A 24,436-nucleotide genomic window follows, 5' to 3' on the forward strand; every position below is an offset into this window, starting at 1 on the left:
TTGGCCCGGGCGTGGTGGCTCACGCATGTAATCCAACCACTTTGGAGACCAAGTCGGGCCGATTACCTGAGGTCGGGAGTTCAAGACCAGCCTGACCAACATGGTGAAACCCCGTCTTTAAAATAGTAAATAAATAAATAAATAAATTTATCTAAAACTATCATTCATTAGCCTAAATATTTGGCCGGGCGCCGTGGCTCACGCCTGTAATCCAAGCACTTTGGAGACCAAGGTGGGCAGATTACCTGAGGTCGGGAGTTCAAGACCAGCCTGACCAACATGGTGAAACCCCGTCTTCAAAATAAATAAATAAATAAATAAATAAATTTATCTAAAACTATCATTCATTAGCCTAAATATTTGGCCCGGTGCCATGGCTCACGCCTGTAATCCAAGCACTTTGGAGGCCAAGGTGGGTGGGTCACCTAAGGTCGGGAGTTCAAGACCAGCCTAATCAACATGGTGAAACCCCGTCTTAAAAAGAAAGAAAAAAGAAAGTTTGGACACCTTTTTGAAAACTTTTTAATCATTTTGATAATGCAGGAAAAACCTTCATCCCATCCCTGAGCCCCTCTCTCACCATGCTGTACCCCACTGCTGACCTCATCGTGGGATGGCCATTAGGAATGGGGGGGCCACAGGGGCTGGGAATGGCTATGCATGAATTAGGTTGGCCAAAGTTGCTCATCTTAGGCTCCTCAAGCATCCTGTGTGAAGCGGTTATTCTCAGGATCACACCACTGCACTCCAGCCTGAGTGACAGAGTGAGACAAAGTCTCAAAAAATAGTAATAAAAAAAGATAAATAGATAACTGAAAAATTTGTATGAAATGAAATGAGAAATCTAATGGATAAGTAGGCCAAGCATGGTGGCTCACACTTGTAATAAAAAAAATTGAAGAAGTTGAGGCAGAACAGCCTCGGCCAGGAACTCAAGACCAACCTGGCTAACATAAAAAGACCCCATCACAGGTCCAAGTGCAGTGGCTCACGCCTGTAATCCCAGCACTTCGGGAGGCTGAAGAGGACAGATTACCTGAGGTCAAGAGTTTGAGATCAGCCTGACCAACATGGAGAAACCTTTTCTCTACTAAACAAAACAAAACAAAACAAAACAAAAAAAAAAAATTGGCCGGACGTGGTGGCACATGCCTAGCTACTCAGAAGGCTGAGGAAGGAGAATTGCTTGAACCTGGGTGGCAGAGGTTGCCGAGAGCCGAGATTGCGCTACAGCCTGGGCAACAGGAGAGAAACTCCATCTCAAAAATTAAAAAAGAAAAAGAGATATGTCATAATACTGCGGGCAGTTCTCATGGCATAAAGTTCTATCACCTGGGTGCTGAATCCAAGTATATGTCACAATACACGACATTGTATTGTGGCTTAGGCAGAAGAGAAGAATCACAACAGTTGAGTGGTGGGCCCAGCAACACATCACAATCCCTGCTTGGGCAAAGCCCAACCCATAGAGGAGAGTCACATCACCTATGTACTGGGTGTAGCAATATGTCACACTACACCTTGTGGGGAGGGCCCGTGAAGTGTAACATCACCTAAATGATGGACCCAAAAATAGGTCAAAATTCTCTCTGTGGGTAGGACTCAGGAAAAAAAAGAAGAATCACATGACCTAGGGGACGGGCTGAGCTATACGTAACAAACACTCCAATTGGCAGGGCCCAAGCATGAAAGAAGAGTCACATCACCTAAGTGCTGGGCTCAGTGATATGTAACAATACTTTTTTGGCAGGTCCCAGGCAGAAGAAGTGTGTCACCTCACCTAGGTGATTAATAGACAGCTCATAATACCCCATGGGCAGGGCCCATGCAGGAGAGTTGCATTACCTAGGTGTTAGACCCAGTGACATGTCTCAATACACAATGTAGGCAGGTCCTAGGCTGGAGAGAAGAGTCACTTCATCTAGGTTCTTGACAGAGTGATATGTCACAATCCTTCTCTGGGTAGAGAACAAACAGTAGGGAAGAGTCACATCACCTAGATGCTGGGCTCAGCAATGTCACAATATCCTGAGAAGAGGGCCCAAACAAAAGAGTCACATCACCTAATTGAGGGTCTCAGAGGTAATGACACAATGGCCCCTGTGGGTGGGGCTCAGGAAGAAGGTGGAGTCATATAACCTTGGGGCTGGGCCCAGCTGCATGTCAAAATCACCCCAGTGGGCAGGGCCTGGGCATAAGAAGGGAGTCACATCATGTAGGTTCTGGGCCAAGCAATATGTCACACTCCCCACTGTGGACAGGTCCCAGGAAGAAGAGAGTCACATCATCTCAGTGACAGGCCCAGATATATGTCACAATAACTTCTGTGAGCAGGCAGAAGAATCACATCACCTGTGTGCTGAACTCAGCAATAAGTTGTTCTCTCTTTTGTGGGCAAAGAATAGGCAGGAGAGGAGAGTCAAATTACTTCTCTGTTGGGCCCAAAGTTATGTCACAATCTCTTTTTGGACAACATCCAGGTAAGAGAGGAGAGTCACATCAAATAGTGATATGACACAATGTCCCCTGTAGAAGAGCCAACGCTGGACAGAAGATTCGCATCACCTGGCTACAAGAGCCAGTGATGTCACAATGTCCCCTGTAGGCAGTGCCAAGGCAGGAGAATAGTCACATCACCTCAGTGCTGGGTCCAGGGATATTTCACATTCTCTTCTGTGGGCTTGGCCAGTGCAGGATCACCAAATCACTCTGGTGCTAGGTAAAGTCAAATGTCACAATCACACCAGCAGGAATGTTCAGACATGAGATTATGCATCTGGACTGGAAAGAATCAACACATCAAAAACATGACCACAGCATGCACAGTGACTCATACCTGTAATCCCTGCACTTTGGGAGGCCACAGAGGATACCTGCAACCTAGGAGCTCCAAGACTATCCTGGGGGCAACATGGAGAGACAACATCTCTAAAAGAAACAATAATTAAACTTAAAAAAGAAATATATATCCAGAGCCTGGATAACATAGCAAGATCACATCTCTATTGAAAAGATGATAGATAGGCCAGAAAGACAGACAGAGCCAGCCAGATCGATAGATAGAACCAGACATACAGAGATAGATGATAGATAGATAAACACTTAGATAGACAGACAGACAAATAGCCAGGCAGGATGGCTCGTACCCGTAATCCCAGTATTTGGGGAGGTCAAGGCTTGTGGATTGCTTAAACATAGGAGTTTGGGACCAGCCAGAGAAACATGGCAGAACCTCGTCTCTACAAAAAGGAGGTCCAAGCTGCAGTGAGTCGTGATCACACACCTGCACTTCAGCCTAGGTGACGAAGTGAGAAGACCTCATTTGAAAAAAAAATGTATACACATACATATATATGCATATGTATTATGTATATATACACACACAAGGAACAACTTCAGTGTGCAGGAAAGAGCGTAAGAGAGAGCGCGAAAAAAAACAAAGAACAAACAATAACTCAATGTACTGTGGAAACAAACTCAAAGTGGGGCTAGGAAAAAACAAAACAGAAAGATCCCCAGAGCCGCAGCTACTTTGAAGGCCGAAATGGGATGACCTGGGTGAGCCCGGGAGGGCGGAGGGCCGTGAGCCGTCATGGCACCCTCTACTGGACCTAAGCGGTACTGCCGCCGGCGAGAGGCAGAGAGGCGTGTGGTCCACCTTAAACGTTTCAAGCCAGCGGCCAAGTCCCAGCCTCGGAGCTGATATCTGGTCGACCCGGCAGCTGGACAGAGAAGCCAGCCAGTGGTGAGGGCAGAGGCCCACCGGGTCCACCCTACTGGCCAGGTGTGGCCGAGTGTGGCACACCGGGCCTGAAGCCGTCTGTCGGGTGTTTAACTCCGCCAACCTTCCTTCCCACCGCTCCCCAACGCTGTCTGCTGGTCCATCCGGGCGGCAGAAAGACGGAGAAGGGCTCAAGGGGGGCGACCGGCCCCTCCTTCCCACCGCGCAGTGGGCGAGGCCGGGCCTCACCCTCCGACACCCGCGCCTCAGCCATCCCCAGGACACTCCCCTGGCCCAGTCCCAGCCCGGGGGATGAGCCACCGAAAGGGTGGGAAGAGGCGGAAACCAGAGGGAGTGGACACCAAGCAGGGGCGCCCCCCGAATCTGTGGCAGCCTCGGAGCAGCCCATGGCCCCTTTGGCGCTCGGAAAGCCCACAGGCGGACCCTTACCGGCCCTCCAAAAATGGCACAGGATGGTCCCCGACTCTCCATGGGGATTTGGGAAAAACATCAGCCGGAGCCTCAGACGGCCAGGACATACTCGAGCCCACAGTTGGGCCTGGAGGCTGTCCCCGGCCCCCTGCATCAGGCCTGGTGAATCCCGCGGGTGGGGTCTCTGCAGCTGCAGTGAGCTGGGGACCAGCCGGGCAGCCGCAAACTCTGCTCGTGCCAGGAGCGCGGTGACAGCCTCCCCTCCACAGCCCTGCACGTCTGAGCTCTGACTCACAAGTAACGCGCCAGAGCTCCGGCACCATTAGGACAGTTCTGCTGAAGGCAGCAGGACTCCCTAGCTCTGTCCAGCTCACAGCGGGGACTGTCCCTCCCTCGGCGGCTGCCGCTGGAGCTCCGGAGGACAAGAGAACTCCAGAAAGACGGTCGCCCCCGCGGGCCACACGCTGTGCTGTTAGCCCAAGAGGCCTCTGGAGGAGGCCTGTACTGTAAGCCGGCCGCTAGGTGACGCCCAACGACCACCCACGCAATGGTCAGTCTGGAAAGAATGAAAAAAAAATACGCGCATATACTGATCAAAGAACAATCATACCCAATCAGGGTGACTTCCTAGGCAACAAGGGAGAAAGCAACTTTGAGGTGGGGACGGTAGAGAAGGCACAGTTGCCCCAGTCTGTGCACAGGTTTCCTTTTCTCTCTAAGGCCTTTGTTTATGGTATATAACTGCATTTCTTAATAACGAAATGACTTATTATAAACGTTATGTTTTCTTATTTCTTTCTTTACTTTTGGAGATAGTTTTTTTTTTTTTTTTTTTTTTTAATGGAGTCTGATTTTGTCACCCAGGCTGGAGTGCAATGGCGTAACCTCAGCTCACTGCAACCTCCGCCTCCCGCGTCCAAGCAAGTTTCCTGCCTCAGCCTCCCGAGTAGCTAGGATTACAGGCACGTGCCACCATGCCCACCTAACTTTTGTATTACTTTTAGAAGAGGCGTGGTTTCACTATGTTGGCCAGGCTGGTCTTAAACTCCTGACCTAGATCTGTAGTAGAATTACAGGAGTGAGCCAACACGCCCAGCCTGAGACTGAGTCTTGCTTTGTTGCCCAGGCTGGAATGCAGTGGCATGATCTTGGCTCACAGCAACCTCCACCTCCCGGGTTCAAGTGATTCTTGTGTGCCATTGTGCCCAGCTCTATTCTTTTATTTTTCATCTGTATGGTCCTATGATAAACCAGGGGACTTGTAGCCTCAGAGTTCATGAGGACAGAAACTGACATCCTAATTGTCTATTTAGAATGAATATAAACAAACCAAACTCTCTCCCATGAAACTCTTGGAAAGACAAACGATTAAAAAAAAAAATTGCAGCCAGGCATAATGAATTACACCTGTAATCTCAGTACTTTAGAAAGCCAAGATGGCGAATTGCTTGAGCCCAGGAGTTCGAGACCAGCCTGGGCAAGATGGTAAAACCTCATCTCAATCAAAATTACAAAAATGAACCAGTTTCATAACCTGATTTCGATATACACAAATAGATTAAAATTTAAAAATAAAATTTAAGGCCAAGTATGGTGGCTCACACCCATAATCCCAGCACTTTGGGAAGCCAGAGTGGGCAGATCACTGAGGTAGGGAGTTTGAGACCAGCCTAACCGACATGGAGAAACTTTGTCTCTACTAAAAATACAAAAATTAGCCGGGCGTAGTGGTGCATGCCTGTAACCCCAGCTACTCAGGAGGCTGAGTCAGGAGAATCACTTGAACCCAGGAGGTGGAGGTTGTGGTGAGCCGAGATCGCACCATTGCACTCCAGCCTAAACACTACAGCAAGACTCTGTCTCAAAAAAATAAATTAAATTAAATTAAATTAAATTTAAATTTTAAAATGCTGTATTTTGTTAATTTAGCTTCCGACTCTGAGAAGGGCATAAAATATCTGTTGCTTGCTTGTTTGTTTGTGACAGGGTCTCACTCTGTCGCCCAGCATGGAGTGCAGCCTCAAACTCCCCAGGCTTAGATGACTCTCCCACTTCAGTCTCCCAAGTAGCTGAAATCACAGGTGTGTGCCAGAACACCTGGTTAATTTTCATATTTTCGGTAAAGACAGATTTTCCACATGTTTCCTAGTCTGGTCTGAAACTCCTGGGCTCAAGTGATTTTCCCATGTTGGCCTCCCAAAGTGTAGGGATTACAGGCGTGAGCCACCACACCTGGCCTTAATACATCTGACCTCACTACATTCTGGCACTAAAGCCTCACATCAAAATGTTAGAAAGTTATCAAGTTAACAACCTAACATCATAACTAAAAGAATTAGAAAACCAAGAACACAGCTAAGGCAGGAGAATCACTTGAACCTGGGAGGCGGAGGTTGCAGTGAGCCTAGATTGTGCCATGGCACTCCAGCCTGGGCAACAGAGTGACACTCCCTCTCAAAACCAAACACACAAAAAAGAATAAGGAAAACATGAATATCACCAAAGAAAACCCAGCTAGGTGCTGAGCCCTGTGATACGTCACAATCCCTTCTGTGAGCAGGGGCCAGGCAGGAGAAGAGAGCCACATTACCTGTGTGATGGATGCAGAAATACATCACAATGTCTTCTGTAGGCAGGACATAGGCAGCAGAGTTATATCACTTTTTCTGGGTGTTGGACCCAGAAAAAGTCACAATGGCTCACAAGGGCAGGGCACAGGCAGGAGAGTCACATAACCTATGTGTGGGGCCCAGCGATATGACACAATGTCCCCTGTGGAAGAGTCAAGGCTGGAGAGAAGATTCATATCACTTGGATACAAGACCTAGTGATGTCACAGTGTCCCTTGTGGACCATGACAAGGCAGTAAAATAGTTACATCACCTTAGTGCTGAGTCCAGGGATATGTCACAATCCCTTCTGTGGGCTGGGCCAGTGCAGGAGCACCAAATCACTCTGGTGCTGGGTAAAGTCATATGTTACGATCACACCAGTGGGAATGTTCAGATATGAGATTATGCATCTGATTTGGAAAGAATCAACACATCAAAAATATGACCAACCATGTACGGTGGCTCACACCTGTAATCCCAATACTGTGGGAGGCCACTAGGATACCTGAAACCTAGGAGTTCAAAGACTATCCTGAGGGCAACATGATGAGATGACATCTTTATTAAATAATAATAATTAAACTTAAAAAAAGAAATACATAAGCCGGGCATGGTGGCTCACACCTGTAATCACAGCACTTTGGGAGGCTGAGGCGGGTGGATCACGAGGTCAGGGGTTCAAGACCAGCCTGCCTGACCAACATGGTGAAACCCCGTCTCTACTTAAAAATAAAAAAATTAGCTGGCGTGGTGGTGTGCACCTGTAATCACAGCTACCTGGGAGGCTAAGGCAGGAGAATTGCTTGAACCTGAGAGGCAGAGGTTGCCATGAGCCGAGAGTGCACCATTACACTCCAGCCTGGGCGACAGAGTGAGACGCTGTCTCAAAACAAACAAACAAACAAACAAAAAAACCATATCTAGAGTCTGGACAACAGAGCAAGATCACATCTCAACTAAAAAAATGATAGGTAGAGGCCGGGCATGGTGGCTCATGCCTGTAATCCAAGCACTTTGGAGGTCAAGGTGGGTGGATCGCCTGAGGTCAGGAGTTCAAGACCAGCCTGACCAATACGGTGAAACCCCGTCTTAAAAAAATAAATAAATAAAAAATAAAAAAGATAGGCAGATAGACCAGAAAGGCAGACAGAGCCAGCCAGATAGATAGATAGATAGACAGAGTCAGAGAGACAGAGATAGATGACAGATAGATGACTGATAGATAGATAGATAGATAGCCAGGCAGGATGGCTCATGTCCGTAATCCCAGCACTTTGGGAGGTCAAGGCTGGTGGATTGCTTAAGCACAGGAGTTCAAGACCAGCCTGAGAAACATAACAGAACCATGTCTCTACAAAAACAAAAAGTAAAAATTACAAAATAAAGAGGCAGCGTGGTGGCGAGTGACTGTGGTACCAGCTACAAGGGGAGCTGAGATGGGAGGGTTTTGAGCCCAAGGAGGTCCAGGCTGCAGTGAGCCGTGATCACACACCTGCACTTCAGCCTGGGTGACAGAGGGAGAAGATCTCATGCAATATATATATTTATGTGTATATATATGTATATATCTGTATACACACGTATATGAAAGAAGAAAGACATTTAAAACAACAGCAACTTCACTGTGACAAAGGAGCATAAGAGAAAGAGAAAAAAACAAAACAACAAAGAAAAACCAATACCTCGGGCCGGGTGTAGTGGCTCACGCCTATAATCCAATCACTTTGGGGGCCAAGACAGGCGGATCACCTGAGGTCGGGAGTTCAAGACCAGCCTGACCAACATGGTGAAACCCCGTCTTTAAAAAGAAAAGAGAAATCAATACCTCAACGTACTGTAGAAACAAACTCAAAGCGAGGGTAGGAAAAAAGAAACCTAAAACTGAAAAACAGATCCTCAGAGCTGCAGCTACTCCGGAGGCCAAAATGGGAGGATGACCTGATTGAGCCCGGGAAGGTCAAGGGCGCCTGAACCATCATCCTGTTGGGTGTCCCCGGAACCCTGCATCATGCCTGGTGGGTCCCGTGGGTGGTGCCTTTGCAGCTGCGGTGAGCTGGGGACCAGCCCGGGCAGTTCTGCTGAAGGCAGATATGATCACTTGTGGCCCACGGGGGCAGCCGCCTTCCTAGAGTTCTCTTGTCCTCCGTAGCTCCAGCAGCAGCTGCCGAGGAAGGGCCAGTCCCCGCTGCCAGCTGGGCAGAGCTCGGGAGGACAAGAGAACTCTAGGAAGGCGGCTGCCCCCGTGGGCCACACGCTGTGCCTCCAACCCAGGCGGCCTCTGGAGGAGGACTGTACCACTAGACGGTCGCTAGGTGGCGACCAAGGACCACCTACGCAACAGTCAGCCCGGAAAGAATGGGGAAAAAAAGAGAGAGATGGAGAGGGAGAGAGAGAGAGAGAGTAGCTGGGATTACAGGCACGTGCCACCATGCCCAGATAATTTTCTGTATCTTTAGTAGAGAACGGGGTTTCACCATGTTGACCAGGATGGTCCCGATCGCTTGACCTCGTGATCCACCCGCCTCGGCCTCCCACAGTGCTGGGATTACAGGCGTGAGCCACTGCGCCCGGCTCTTTTTTTCTTTTTTTTTTTTTAAGATGGGGTTTCACCACGATGGCCAAGCTGGTCTTGAACTCCTGACCTCAGGTGATCCACCCACCTCCGCCTCCCAAAGTGCTGGGATTACAGGTGTGAGCCACTGCGCCTGGACTTCCTCTTCTTCTTCTTTTTTTTTTTTAATATATTAAAAAAAAAAAAAGAAAATAGAGACGGAGTTTCACCGTGTTGGCCAGGATGGTCTCGATCCCTTGACCTCGTAATCCGCCCACCTCAGCCTCCCAAAGTGCTGGGATTACAGGCGTGAGCCACTTCGCCCGGCCTGTTCTTTCTTTTTAAAGTTTGGATACTACAAAGTTTAAAATTCACATACGGCTCACATTTTATTTCAGAGGATTGCCTCCTTTCTAAAATCTCGGCCTTCCTGCTCAAAGACCAGAAACTGGGAAGGTCATAAAATCTGAAATTTTAAAATAATTGTTATTATATTCTTTCTATTTGTAAATAGCCATATAAAATATTATTTGTAAATGCATATGACTTTACATACCAGTTTAAAGGCATTTAATACTCTCCAGGCTCAGCTCAGGAAGAAGCCCTGCCTGAAAAGGCTGCAGCCTAGGTTGTTTCTCACTTTTTCTTCACTCAGCCCAGCATCTGATCACATCTTCTGTCACTCAGGGCCTGAGAGGGTGGGGTTTTAAATGTTATTCAATCAGCGACTCTGGGCTGGGAACCGTCCAATCAGGCACGCAGCTGGAGCGGACCGGAAGTTTTCGGGAATGTGGCGCGGCCTTTGTCTCTCGCTGCCGGAGCTCCAGGTCTCATCTTCACTTCTCTGTGTCCTCTGCTCGTAGAGTCCCAGCCTCTGTGGCCCTGCGACCCGAAGGTATTGGGAGTTCCACAGCTATGACGCCGGGATCCCCTGGAACCCTAGAAATGGTGAGTGTGCCGGGTCGAACCTCCCGAGAGAGGAGAAGGGGCTGGTTGGAACCGGTGGGAAGTGGCTGTGGCGGGACTTAGGCCTCCCTGCAGTCAGCTTCACAGTCTGCGCCCGGAGATCTTGCCCAGCTCGGCCTCAGTCCCTTCAGCCATAAGATGGCGGCTGCGCTGACAGCCGGGCCCCGGTGTACTGCCTCTTCCCTGCACAGTGACTGGGACCCATCTCTGGGCAGCTCTTCATCCGTCGCGTCGCATCTCCCAGGTTGTGCAGGGACCACAGGAGGGTCTTCAGGGGAGAATCCTGACTCCGGGTGCGGGTTCCATGAGTGTGAAGAGCTTTGGTCCGTGGGGTTCCCAGCTCCTCTTTTCTTCTGTTAAAAATGTATGGGAGTCACCCTAAAAACATTAAATAATTTAATCAAAGAGTGATTCAAAAATTGTCAAGCACCCTGCTGTGGTTTGTAATTTGTTGTTCATGGACGGGGCTTGAAGGAAAGAGTTTTATAAACTGCATGATGCCCATCTTCTGAAGCCTGTTTCTGTGAATTCATCAGAAATAAAAATAAATAAACTGCATGATGAAGAAAACCAAATTCAGTAATTGGTTAGGTACAGTTACGTAGTTTCTTAATTTGTACAATAAAGGTGAAAATGTCCTGATTATGTAATCAGAGGTTAATTGGCAGTTTATAGTTGGTTAAGGCTGAATTTTCTCTCAATGTAGTTATTTACTAAAAAATACACCTCAGTTAGATTTTTTTAAAAGTACGAATCCAGGGACTAGAGACACTTCAGTCTAATTGCCTGCCACTTAATTATTTTCACACTCCATGGGAAACTGATTTTCTGCTGCATTTTTCACCTGTGTCCCAAGCAGTATCTTAAGTCTAACCGCTATCCCCTGTTTCTCCAGCCTCACTCTGGCTTGCAGTAAGATACTAAATTTCCAGTTTCATCTGGCGTTCCCAAATGCCAGCTTTTCCTTCCTAATTTACAGTATCAGCTATTTGTCTAGTGTGCTTTTCTTTTTTTTTTTTTTTTTTGAGACGGAGTTTCGCTCTTGCTACCCAGGCTGGAGTGCAATGGCGCGATCTCGGCTCACCGCAACCTCCGCCTCCTGGGTTCAGGCAATTCTCCTGCCTCAGCCTCCTGAGTAGCTGGGATTACAGGCACGTGCCACCATGCCCAGCTAATTTTTTGTATTTTTAGTAGAGACGGGGTTTCACCATGTTGACCAGGATGGTCTCGATCTCTTGACCTCGTGATCCACCCGCCTCGGCCTCCCAAAATGCTGGGATTACAGGCGTGAGCCACCGCGCCCGGCCCCTAGTGTGCTTTTCTATATCATATTTAATTAATTATTTTTTGCAAAGCATTAAATGACAGTTTTAAAAAGATTTCTTATCTGTTTGTAAATATTACCCATGAGAAGAAAGCTAAGAATAATCCCCTGACGCTGTATTGTAAAAACTCTTTGTGCCTCTTCTCCTTAACATCTTCTCTAGGCACAGAGATCTTGTTAGAATGTTTTGGGTCAAGGTTATCCTTTGGAATCTTTATGAGGTGATGTGTCCTCAGTCACCCTTTAGTTTTTTTCTGGTCCTGGGTTTCAGTACTGTCTGGGATAAACCAAGATGTCCACCATGGTTCTGTCACCTAAAGTGTCTAGGGAATATCAGCTTCTGGGTTATTTTCTCCCATAGGACAACCTGAGGTATGGAATGTATCCTCTCAAGGGAGCAAGTGGATGCCCTGGGGCTGAGAGGAATCTTCTGGTGTACTCCTTTTTTTTGAAAAGGTAACCCCTGAGACATTAAAATTGTCTACACCAAACCCAGCTTTTATTTCTTGGGCACACATTGCTGGTCAGCCAATCAGATGCTGGTACTGAGGGGAAAACACAGAAATACTCTCTGCCCCCTGGATTCTCTAAGGGTGCAGAAAGATAATGAAATAAATATAGTGAAAGAAAAAGTGTTAAAAAGCCAAAAATTTGTCACAGAAAAAATAGTGTCCCAAAAGACCAAACAAAAAGTGACTCCAGTGAGATGGTGTCAGAACTAGCAAAGTAAAATGCCCCTTGGGCAGTCACTGGGGCATAATGCAGGGTCTCCTGAATGGGTGGTTCTCTCAAGTGATTGAATGGCCTGACTTGAAACGTAAGTCAGACACATCTGTTTTTTAATCAGCACTGCCTGGATTTGTCACCTTGAAAAATATTTGTTTACTTATTTTTACCTCAGTTTTTTAGCTGTAAATTGCATTACATTAGTAGGGCTTGAAAGGTAGAATTTTATTTTATTTTTTTTGAGACAGAGTTTCACTTCTGTTGCCCAGACTGGAGTGCAGTGGCAAGATCTCGGCTCACTGCAACCTACACCTCCCAGGTTTAAGTGATTCTACTGCCTCAGCCTCCTAAGTAGCTGGGATTACAGGCACATACCACCACGCCCAGCTAATTTTTGTATTTTTTTTAGTAAAGATGGGGTTTCACCATGTTGGCTACGCTGCTCTTGATCTCCTGACCTGGGATGATCTGCCTGCCTGGGCCTCCCAAAGTGCTGGGATTACAGGCGTGAGCCACCACGCCGGGCTGGCATGAAAATATTTACAGAGAGCATAAAAGAGGTGGATTTTAGAAAAAAAAAATGTCTAATTTTATATTTCATTTGTTAAAAATTCTCATTTACCTTTTTCTTTCCCAGAAAGAGTTTAAAAGTTTTCTCAGGTGTGTTTTTTTTATGACTGGGTGAGTTCAAACAATTCCAAGGCTTAGTTTTTAGAATGCTAGCTACCGAGGAAAAGAATAGGGAAAATGTTTTTTGGCTGTGGAAAATTAATACATTTTCATGAGAAATGTGGTAGATAATTGGTGAGTTACATAGATTCATTTTGCAGGGTAAATTTCTGACAGTGAATATCTCCGTTCAAATCTTGTTATCTTGATTTCTGAGTTTTATGAGATGAAATTTGGTACCACCTAGAAGTGTTCCCATATGAATAATTGTTTACTACATGATTTTTTAAATTTTTTATTATTTATTTAATTAATTTTTTATTTTTAATTTAATTAATTAATTAATTAATTTTTTATTTTTTAAAGACGGGGTTTCACCATGTTGGTCAGACTGGTCTTGAACTCCTGACCTCAGGTGATCCGCCCGCCTTGGCCTCCAAAGTGCTTGTATTACAGGCGTGAGCCACCACTCCCAGCCTACTACATGATTTTTAATAAAAGCAATAAAATAATATGTTGTCTGATAGGAATAGATACTTTTGCTTTTCTTATTGATGTGTAAAATATAAGTAGCTTAAAATAATCCTTCCCTTACATGAACACTGTGTTTGAGTAATTTTGCTGAATTTTTCAAACACATAGTTTCAAAAACCAAGTGAGTAACTAACATGGAAATTAAATCTTGAGCCCAGTGACTAAGAGCTAAGGCTAATATTGAGCTTGCAAAAAGGTTTTTAAAAGCACAGTTAGTTTTTTTCTGGGATGCCTTTCCTGCAGATGTCTCAGCCTGCTCATCCCAGTTATGGAAGAAGCCTTACTGCTGACAGAGCCCTGGAAAGCTGGGGACCTACAGGTAAATGCAGTTAAGGTTAAGATGAAAGGGGACTGAGAGGGTCTTACTGGTGATGAAGTTGTTTTTGTTTTGAGGCAGTTTCTGGGCTTTGGAATATAAAACAAAGTTAGATTTATGTTTAAAAAAATTAAATTCCAAAGGAGTATTGCAGCAGGAAAAAGTACCAATTATTAAAAACTTCAAGGGCCAGATGTGGTGGCTCACACCTGTAATTCCAGCACTTTGGGGGGCTGAGGTGGGCAGATCACCTGAGGTCAGGACTTTGAGACTAGGCTGATCAACATGAAGAAACCCCGTCTCTACTAAAAATTCAAAATTAGCCGGGCGTGGGTGGCATATACATGTAATCTCAGTTATTCGGGAGGCTGAGGCAGAACTGCTTGAACCTGGGAGGTGGAGGTTGCAGTGAGCCAAGGTCGCACCACTGCACTCCAGCCTGGGTGATAAACCAAGACCTTGTCTCAAAATAAATAAATAAAAGAATTTTAAAGATGGCAAAGTTGAGTTCATAGCTATGAGAGAGAGAGAAAAAAAGAAAGGATGGCAAAGTTTAGGCAGACAAGGGCTTTCTTTTCTAGGGAGCAGCAAACAAGATTAGAGAGAAGGTGGGAGAAGAATGGCAAATGAAGGGTGAAAAATCAGATTTTTAGATCAGAGAATATTTTATTGTGAAGTCAGCATGCTCTTAGAAGAGACATAAAATGAGATTGTATGTTGACTCAGACTGAGAATAGTTCAAAGTTCTGGAGCCTGTGAAAAATTTTATTTAGACCACTGGAGACAAATTCCGCTGATTCTTTTAATGGGAATAAGAAAATGTGCAGAGTTCTTATCGAAAAGAGGTCCCAATTCAAGCCCCACAAGAGGATTCTTGGATTTCGCTCAAGAAAAAATTCAGGGTGAGTCCATACAGTAAAGTAAAAAAAAGTTTATTAAGAAAGTAAAGAAATAAAAGAATGGCTTACTCCATAGGCAGAGCTGCCCCAAGGGATGCTGGTTGCACATTATTATCTTTATTTCTTGATTATATGTTAAACAAGGGGTGGATTAAAATTGGTGCCTCCCAATTTTAGACCACATAGGGTAACTTCCTGATATTTCCATTGCATTTGTATATTGTTATGATGCTGGTAGCAGTGTAGCAGTGAGGGCGACCAGAGGTCACTCTTATTACAGCTTGGATTTGGTGGATTTTGTTTGACTTCCTTACTGCAAACTGTTTTATCTGCAAGGTCTTTATGACTTGTATCTCGTGCTGACATTTTATCCTATCCTGTTACCTAGAATGCCTAACTATCCAGGAATGCAGCCCAGTCAATCTCAGCCCTATTTTACACAGCCCCTATACAAAATAGATTTGCTCTGGTTCCGTCTACCTCTGACATCTCCCGCCTCTTTTTTTTTTTTTTTTAGCAAGAGCACCCTTAGTCCTAGGGATTGTAGAGGGATGAAGATCCATTTTCTGTAACTATTTCATGCTGAATAGGGGTGATGATATTGTTGCCTAACTATTCAGTTTTCTTTTTTTTGAGATGGAGTTTTGCTCTTGTTGCCTAGGCTAGAGTGCAAAGATGCGATCTCAGCTCACCGCAACCTTTGCCTCCTGGGTTCAAGCAATTCTTTTGCCTCAGCCTCCCCAGTAGCTGAGATTACAGGCATGTGCCACCACGCCTGGCTAATTTTGTACTTTTATTAGAGACAGAGTTTCTCCATGTTGGTCAGGCTGGTTTCAAACTCCCGACCTCAGGTGATCCATCTGCCTCAGCCTCCCGAAGTGTTGGAATTACAGGTGTGAGCTACTGCGCCCGGCCCAGAGTTTTCTTGACTGTGAAAAACAAACCAAAGGATCAGTGACGTTTTATGCAAAGTCAAAAATATTACTCAGTCTTCTATTAGTTCAGTCCATTCAGTTAATTCCTAGTCTGTTTGATAGTCATGAACATTTCAGTTCTCCATAAATACTAAAAGTTTTTTCTCTATTCTAATGTCACAATTCCTAAAGTTATCACAAATTTGCATTTAAGAACATCTATCGGACAGATGCAGTGGCTCGTGCCTCTAATCCTAGCACTTTGGGAGGCTGAGCCAGGTAGATTACTTGAGGTCAGGAGTTTGAGATCAGCCTGGCCAAAATGGCAAAATTCCATCTCTAGTAAAAATACAAAAATTAGCTGGGTGTGGTGGCGGGTGCCTGTAATCCCAGCTTTTCAAGTGGCTGAGGCAGGATAATCGCTTGAACCTGGGTGGCAGAGGTTGCAGATGAGCCGAGATTATGTCACTTCACTCCAGCCTGGGTGAAAGAGTGAGACTCCTTCTCAAAAAAACAAAAAACAAACAAAACAAAATCTGTCAAAGTCTTAAGTTAACTATAAATCATCTTTTGAAGAGGATCAACAGAAGATGATTGGATGGCAAAGTCTTAGTGTAGTCACAGTGAAAAAAGAAGATTGAGAATGAAATTTGGTTAGCTCTGTGGCATATAATAATTTTATGTAACAATTGTGATTATTAATGATGTACACTTAGTCATATTAGAATTACAGGAGTTTCCCATAGTTTTGGAACACATACCAATAACATATTTACACAATATAGTTCAATAATAATGAAACATTATTTCACATTTGACAATGTTTTCTGTGTGATTTTTATACTAAATGAGCCAAATTTTACTATTACGTATTATTGATGTCAAACCTAATTCTTAATGAATCTTTCTAGACAAATCTATCCAATTTTAATGTTTGACCATAAGGTAATATTCTCATAAACCTTTTGTAACTCTTCACAAAGTCCTTATTGTTAAAGAGTAAATCAGTGCTTTAAGAGAAGCCATCATTTTTATCTCAATGTTCTATTTATAGAAAAACTGAATGATACCCATTTAACTTTAGAACTTTAGTCAGTATATTCACACACACAATCTCTTTTGCAATAAAATTTTTTTTTTTTGAGACAGAGTTTCGCTTGTTACCCAGGCTTGAGTGCAATGGTGCGAGCTCGGCTCACTGCAACCTCCGCCTCCTGGGTTCAGGCAATTCTCCTGCCTCAGCCTCCTGAGTAGCTGGGATTACAGGCACGTGCCACCATGCCCAGCTAATTTTTTGTATTAGTAGAGACGGAGTTTCACCATGTTGACCAGGATGGTCTCGATCTCTTGACCTCGTGATCCACCCGCCTCGGCCTCCCAAAGTGCTGGGATTACAGGCTTGAGCCACTGCGCCCGGCCGCAATTAAATTTTAGCAAATCTTTCATAGTTTGTTTAAACCTTCAGTTTTATTCTTTCTAATTAAAAAAAAAATCCTTTAACTTTTTAATCTAGGTGAAAAAAATCCACATTTCCATGTTTTCTTATAACCTTTTATAAAAAACACATTTCACTTTCTTTGCATACGTAGCATAAAACTGTTTTTTCATAGTCAAAATTATATGTTACAGTGTTAACTCTTAGCAACTTTTACTTTTGGTGAAAACTTTGGTAAGGGAGGGATTTTAATTGTGAACTAGATGTGGAGTCTAGGACATAGAAGTGCATATAAGGTCTGACTCCAGTGTATTAACTTGATGTGTCACAGGCCTTACCCATTTGTAAAGTAGGCAAGGTGTACAGTAAAGAGTCATAGTGGCATTTTGTGACATCTTTAAGAGGCCTAATGACCTTTAAATTGTACAATATTTCTTGCATAAATTTCCTTTAGTGAATTATTTCAAGACTTACACTGATCATCTACAATATGTTTAGACTTTCTTATTTGTCCTAAACATCCCTCTTTTTAAATAATAAGGCATTTTAGGATAAAAATTTACTATCTAAGGTCTTTTCATATATAAAATCTCTTTTCTTTCCTTTTTTCTTTTTTTTTAAGATTCAGATGTGATCTTGGCTCACTGCAGCATCTGCCTCCCGGGATCAACCAATTCTCCTGCCTCAGCCTACTGAGTAGCTGCGATTACAGGCACCTGCCACCACGCCTGGCTAAATTTTGTATTTTTTGTAGAGTTAGGGTTTCACCATGTTGGCCAGGCTGGTCTCAAACTCCTGACCTCTCAAAGTGCTGAGATTACTGGCATGAGCCACTGTGTCTGGCCAAAATCTCTTTTCTTTATAACCTTTGTATATTTAGGGGGCATGGCTAATTTCATATGTCCCAAGGCCTTATAATTTAATGGCTTCAAGATACATAAATTGAACAATTTTTTAAAGTCAAAAAACCAATCTATGACCAGAAAGTATTTGGTAAATCTGACATATATAATTTAGAACAAATTTTTATATTTTGAAGACATTTGTATTTAACAGTGAGGGTCAAGAGTATGTTTCTCTGATCCAAATGTGAAGAGCTGAGTATTTCCCCATAACTCTTATTAGCCATTTGAAAAGTATATTTCTCACCTAGTTATTACATGCCAAAGTTCTTTTATAATGTGAAGTAATTTTTGATACTTCACAAGTCGGAAATACCAGATAATGCAATGCAAAACAGAACAGAAACTTAGATTTTGAGAAGGGTCTATCCACTTACAACTCCTGGGGTTTCATGAGAAAAAAGGGGTGTTTCCCAAAACAGAGTCTGTCATGCGTCTTCTGTTTTTCCCAAGGAGTTCCAGGCTGTTAGAGCTTGAATATCTGCTTTTAATTAAGCTGACTTTTAACCATAGTGCTCTTTTAAAAAGTCCTTTTAAATTTCTTATTACCAGAGTTTAGTCAGGTCAAATAGCCAATATCTCTGGCTTTTTAATTTTATTAAAAGTAACTTCACAGGTGTTCTGAAAAAGGAAAATTCAAGATGCTTCCTGGAGGGGAAGAGAATCAACAAATAGTAACAGTCACCCAAATACCAAACAAGAAAGTACTCATTCCCTAAGCTGGGAATTGAACCCTGAACCTGGGCCACCATTGATGGTGGAGACCAAGAGAAAGGACTGTCATGTGGTTACAAGGTCAAGCATCCAAGGACATGACTGAGCACTTTGCTGGACCAACCTGAACGGCAGCCTTAAGGGGTCCTAGGCCTGCATTCTATCCTAAGGTACCCCCTTAATGACAGAACAATACAGAAAGACAGATTGATAGCACAAAGTACAACAGATGTGTGACAGCTTAAGACTAGCCTCACAAACGCATTTTCTAATTAATTAGAACTTTACACAGGAGATAAACAGTAATTTTTTTTTTAACCATTCATTTAACAACTTTGCATAGAGAGAGGGCAAAAGTCTGGTAAGACTTTTTACTGTTTTTGCCAGCATGCCGGGCTTCTGGGTTTCCTTTCCCTGAGTGGCCCTAGTGACATGGCTGGGTGCACCACAGCCCTGGGGGCCAAGCCACAACACAAAGGAAAATCATCTTTTTCTCTTCTGGCCAGAGCAAAACATGTGTGACAAACATAGACATTAGCCACTCTGCTTAGCAACTGATATCAAACTGGTAAGACTTAAACTTGTCCCTAGTTGGGCCCTGTCATTGTTAATTCAGCCTCCGATCAGGAGTTTCAACTTGTGGTCTCTGGGCAAGATGGTTAATCTGAGTAATAGAAAAGATAAGAAAGGGAAAAGAGAAAAGGCATTGCTTGTGGCAGGGTGGGGAAGGCAAAGAGCTCAGGGGGCCAGACAAAGACCTTCCCATTACAGTGATAATAAAAAGTTCAGGTGGTCGCTCCTTGGTAGCAAAGAGAGTTTTCCAGCAGTCCCATTAGCACTTAACTTTTCCAGAAAAGATCCCCATGTCCCATGGTCCTGTAGATATGAGAGAGAGAGAGAGAGAGAGGGAAGGAGGGAGGGAGGGTGGGAGGGAGGGAGAGAGAGAGAGATGACAATTTTCAATCTTCTACATTTCAACACGTTTATTAAGTAAGGAATTATCCCCACATTCTTCTTGTCAGCTTTGTCAAAGATCAGATTGTTGGAGGTGTGGGGCATTATTTCTGGGCTTTCTATTATGTTGCATTTGTCTATGAGTCTGTTTTTGTACCATGCTGCTTTGGTTACCGTAGCCCTCTAGTGAGTGTGGTTTGAAGTGGGGTAATGTAATGCCTCCAGCTTTGTTCTTTTTGCTTAAAATTGCCTTGGCTGGCCGGGCGCGGTGGCTCAAGCCTGTAATCCCAGCACTTTGGGAGGCCGAGGCGGGTGGATCACGAGGTCAAGAGATCCAGACCATCCTGGTCAACATTGTGAAACCCCGTCTCTACTAATACAAAAAAATTAGCTGGGCATGGTGGCGCGTGCCTGTAATCCCAGCTACTCAGGAGGCTGAGGCAGGAGAATTGCCTGAACCCAGGAGGCGGAGGTTGCGGTGAGCCGAGATCGCGCCATTGCACTCCAGCCTGGGTAACAAGAGCGAGACTCCGTCTCAAAAAAAAAAAAAAAAAAAAAACAATTCTGCTGAGACTGTAGTGTTTTGAAGATATAGGATCTACTTATTTACACATAGGAATAGATTGACTTCCTCTCTTCCTTTTTGGATGCCTTTTGTTTTCATCGTTTCCCTGATTGCTCTGGCCAAGACTTCCAATTCTATGTTGAATAGGAGTTTTGAGAGAAAGCATCCTTGTGCCAGTTTTCTAGGAGGAATGCTTCTAGCTTGTGTCCATTCAATATGTTGATTGTAAGTTTGTCATAGATGACTCACTATTTTGAAGTATGTACCTTCAGTGCCTAGCTTTTTGAGGGTTTTAAACATGAAAGATGTTAAATTTTATTGAAAGCTTTTGTAGCATCTATTGAGATAGTCTTGTGGTTTTGTCTTTTGTTCTGTTTATGTGATGAATAACATTTATTAATTGTATGTTGAAAGAGCCTTGCATCCCAGAGATATAACCTACTTGATCACACTGAATTAGCTTTTTTGGGTTCTCCTGTATTCGATTTGCTAGTATTTTTTTGAGAATATTGTCTTCAGTGTTTATCTTGGATATTGGCCTGAAGCGTTTTATGTTTGTGTTTTATCTCTGCCAGGTTTTGGTATCAGAATGATGCTATTCTTATGTAATGAGTTGAAAAAGAGTCCCTTTTATCTAGTATTTTGAAATAATTTTGGTAGAAGTGGTACCAGTTCTTTGTACGCCAGGTAGAATTCAGCTGTAAATTTGTCTGGTCCTGTGTTTTTTTTGGTTGTTAGGCTATTTATTACTAATTGAATTTTGGAGCTTGTTATTGGCCTATTCAGGGATTCTCTTTTGTTGCTGTTGTTGTTGTTCAGTCTTTGGAGGATGTATCTTTGCTTCAGGGTTACAATCCTCATGTTTGGCCTAAGTGAACTCTCTACTTATATTCATGTTGCCTCAGCTTTTTCCTTTTAGGTAGACATATTACTTAGAGTGTATGAGAGCAGCCTCTAAGAGGAGATTTCTCCTCTGATTGTACTCTGCTGTAACACCCAAGGAGGCAAGCCAGGTTGATCCCACCTAGAATCTGCACATAAGGTCTGGCCTCTGCCTGGGGTTCACGACAGGACTAGATTTTGGATTGAGAATATACAGAAAACTTAACAGGAGGCATTGTCTGAATTGTGAGATATCAACATAGACATCTAAAATCCCCCTTTGAGAGTGTGTCTTTTTGAGCTTTTCTGATCTTGTTCAGTGACCTGCTACAGTTATGTGAAAGGCTCCAGGTGTAAATACAGTCTGATGACATAATCTTTAAGTTTAAATAAGCATCTTAATAGTGAGAGATCAAGGCCACAAAGCATCCAGAACTATGACCACAACTATACCTACCTGTAAAATACAATGTTGGAGTATAGTGTCCTTTCTCTTACCTAAAAGCAAATGAATCAGAATTGGTGATCCAGGTCCTAGAGCTCCACCAGGGTGGTTACATTTTCTATTTAGAATCAGCCTGAGTCTTCTCCAGCCTGGTTTATCATTGGGCCATCAGCCCCAGGTCACTAAGAACCCTCTCACAATCACCTGGCCATCTTTGAGACATTTGAGGATGTCCAGGGCATAACTGTGTCAGACTAACGAGAGTGATTAACTCTGCTTCTGTCTCAGTATAAGAGAAAGAAATAATCCTGTTTTTTTTTTTTTTTCTTCCCTCATACAAGAGATAACTTTAGTTGGTACCAACATGAGAGTTTCTCCAGTTTTCTGGTACTTGGGTGAAAGACAAAGAGGAGGTCTGGTGACTCAAACAGATAAACTAATTGCTTCCATTTCATATGGTCATTCAGTAAATGGATAATCATGCCATTGCACTCCAGCCTGGGTGACAGAGCAAGAATTTGTCAAATAAATCAATAAATAAGAGTTTTGTCTGGTGAATTCTGCTTTTCTAGAGCTGGTGCTCACAATTTTCAGAAACCCAAAAGCAAGTAAATGAGAAAAATAAATATATATTTTGAGATTTTAATTTGTAAATTTTGTGTTAAAACCATTGCTTAGAGAAACATTCCATTTAGTAACTTGTGTTCTATTCCTGCAGATCAAGTAGTTGCTCCACAAGTAACAAAAAGTAAATATAAACACAATAAAAATTTCTCTAAAAGACATTAAACTTTTTCTATATTCCTCTCATCTGTCTGTATTTAACTTTTATTCTATACATTTAAAAAAAATCAATGACAGAGAAACAGAAGAAGAAATAGAAATGGCAGACCTTTTATCTAAATCCTGAGAATTATTGAACTGTTGATATCAACTTCCAGGGTGTTATGAGGATGAAATCACATAACGTGTTATTCCCAGCACAGTGCTTTGTAACATACTCTTGAGCAGACAGTACCTGCTTAATAAACATTGCATTATTACATGTGTACATGTTGTTTTTCAGATGGAGACTTATTCAGAAATTGCTGCTTTCTGTTTCCTCTGGAAACTTTAAAAGAGCCAGCAAAGAATATGAAACTTCAGGATGGAGATTGGTTGTCTTCATTTGTATCAGAAGTATTGTGTTATAACAAGAGTGCTGAGTGTAAGGGAATCTCTGCTGTGCCTGCTTTCTCTACTGCTAATAATGAATCCAGGGGGAGCAAGATGTGCACTGGCAGGGAACTTATTTGAAACACCTATTCATGGAATTTTTCCAAACCTGCAGATTCACATTAAACAGAGTGGGACCAACATTACCAAGTAATTTTTAAGCTCATTAAAGCCTGAGAGGCAGTGCTTATCAGCCCACTTTTCTCACTCAGATTACATGGTCAATTTGCAGAAATCTTACTTGTGCCCTTTTCACTGGTTTTGTTTATTGTTCTGGATGGAAGCATTCATGTTATTTTAATTAAGTGCCTCATATGACTCTAAGATGAGGCCAGAATCAAGTATGAGGGCTTCAAGATACATTCCTGAAAGTTAAGTGTCACCTTTGCTTTGGTAGGGACAGGGCAGTGTGGCTTATACATTACTGTAGCAGAAATTGCTGGTGTGTGTGGGAGGGAGGGCACCTGCAGATAGAAGAAGAAGAACATATATTTTTATTTCCATGGAAAAGCTCATTGTTCCTGAATCTCTTCTGTTTTAAAGGAGAGAAATGGGTGGACCTTTTGGTCTTGGTCCTTCTGTCTGTGGGTGTGAGGCTAGCAGGTAAGCAGGTGGTGCTGATGTCTTTAAGGGAATTTTCTCAAGATACAGATATTACTTGTCCAGAGAATTTTCTCTGAAAAGGATTTCCAGAGAAGGAGGAAAAAGAGGAAAAATGGCTTCTTTTCAGGTAAACATGTCTCAGATCAAGAGCTGTGTCCACTCTGCCTCCTGGAGTGCCAAGCATTTAGTACTCACAAACCTTTACTTCTCTACTTGTGTTTTTCCTCCCCAGTGAGTTTGTTTCAAGTACTTTTTAAAATTGATGTGATAGTCAGGAGTTTCTAAAAAATATTTCTTTCCTATGTATGAGAGCCTTCTCTACATCATGGCTTCTTATATGCAATGCAGAATTCCTACCATAAATTTATGATCTTCCATATTAAAAGTGTTCCTTTTGTTGCTGTTGAACATGGGAAGATGTGGATACTCATGATTCCTATTGGGGGAAAGCTGAGGTTCTTAGTAAAGATGGAGAACATGTAATGTTGAGGTTTCATCTGTGTTCTCCATTAGCACTGTGCAGAACAGGATTATGAAAATACTTATTTAAATGGGATGGCATTTATTACCCAGGAAGTTCTGAAAAAAATTATTGAGAGATATCTGCTCTCTAGGGTGCCAAAGAAAGATTACTTAAAATCATTGTTAAAAAGTATAGAATATGGAAGATATCTTCACCTTTGCATAAAACTAATTTTTCTTTATGGTTAAATTCAGTCTATAATTTACTTTTTGAGGGGCATTTCTGTGTGCAATAGCACATCATGAAAAATTGTTCTGGGTAGTTGATGTTAATAATTTACTTGGTTAAAGAGCTCTCTTTTTTTTTTTTTTTTTTTTAAACTATAGAGTTAATTATTTTTCTCTTCATTATCAAGTGTCTTTATGCAGCTAATGTGCATAAACCATCACATTTAATCTGGCACCTGCCATTTTTTCTTAGGTTTTTATTTTTACTTTTTATTTTTTGCACCTGTCTTTGGAAAATGAAGACTCTTTTTTTTTTCTTTGAGACAGAGTCTTGCTCTGTCACCAGACTGGAGTACAGTAGCATGAT

The 24,436-nt window shown here is 43.1% G+C and overlaps 1 long non-coding RNA gene across 1 annotated transcript in view; it reads right to left on the bottom strand.

The window, feature by feature from the left end:
• Positions 1 to 518: 518 nt before the first annotated feature.
• The window catches only part of LOC135276769 (uncharacterized), a 53,286-nt gene continuing 29,368 nt past the window's right edge, over positions 519 to 24,436 (bottom strand). Inside the window, exons 2-3 of the long non-coding RNA XR_010344322.1 lie at positions 9,873 to 10,660; positions 519 to 2,781 (exon numbers count right to left, since the gene is read on the bottom strand). This is a non-coding gene — a long non-coding RNA (uncharacterized LOC135276769). The remainder of the gene's footprint in view (positions 2,782 to 9,872; positions 10,661 to 24,436) is intronic.

Source organism: Aotus nancymaae, unplaced genomic scaffold (genome assembly GCF_030222135.1).
Source record: "Aotus nancymaae isolate 86718 unplaced genomic scaffold, 86718_ANA_hifiasm-v0.15.2.pri h1tg000028l, whole genome shotgun sequence".
Lineage (NCBI taxonomy): Eukaryota > Metazoa > Chordata > Mammalia > Primates > Aotidae > Aotus > Aotus nancymaae.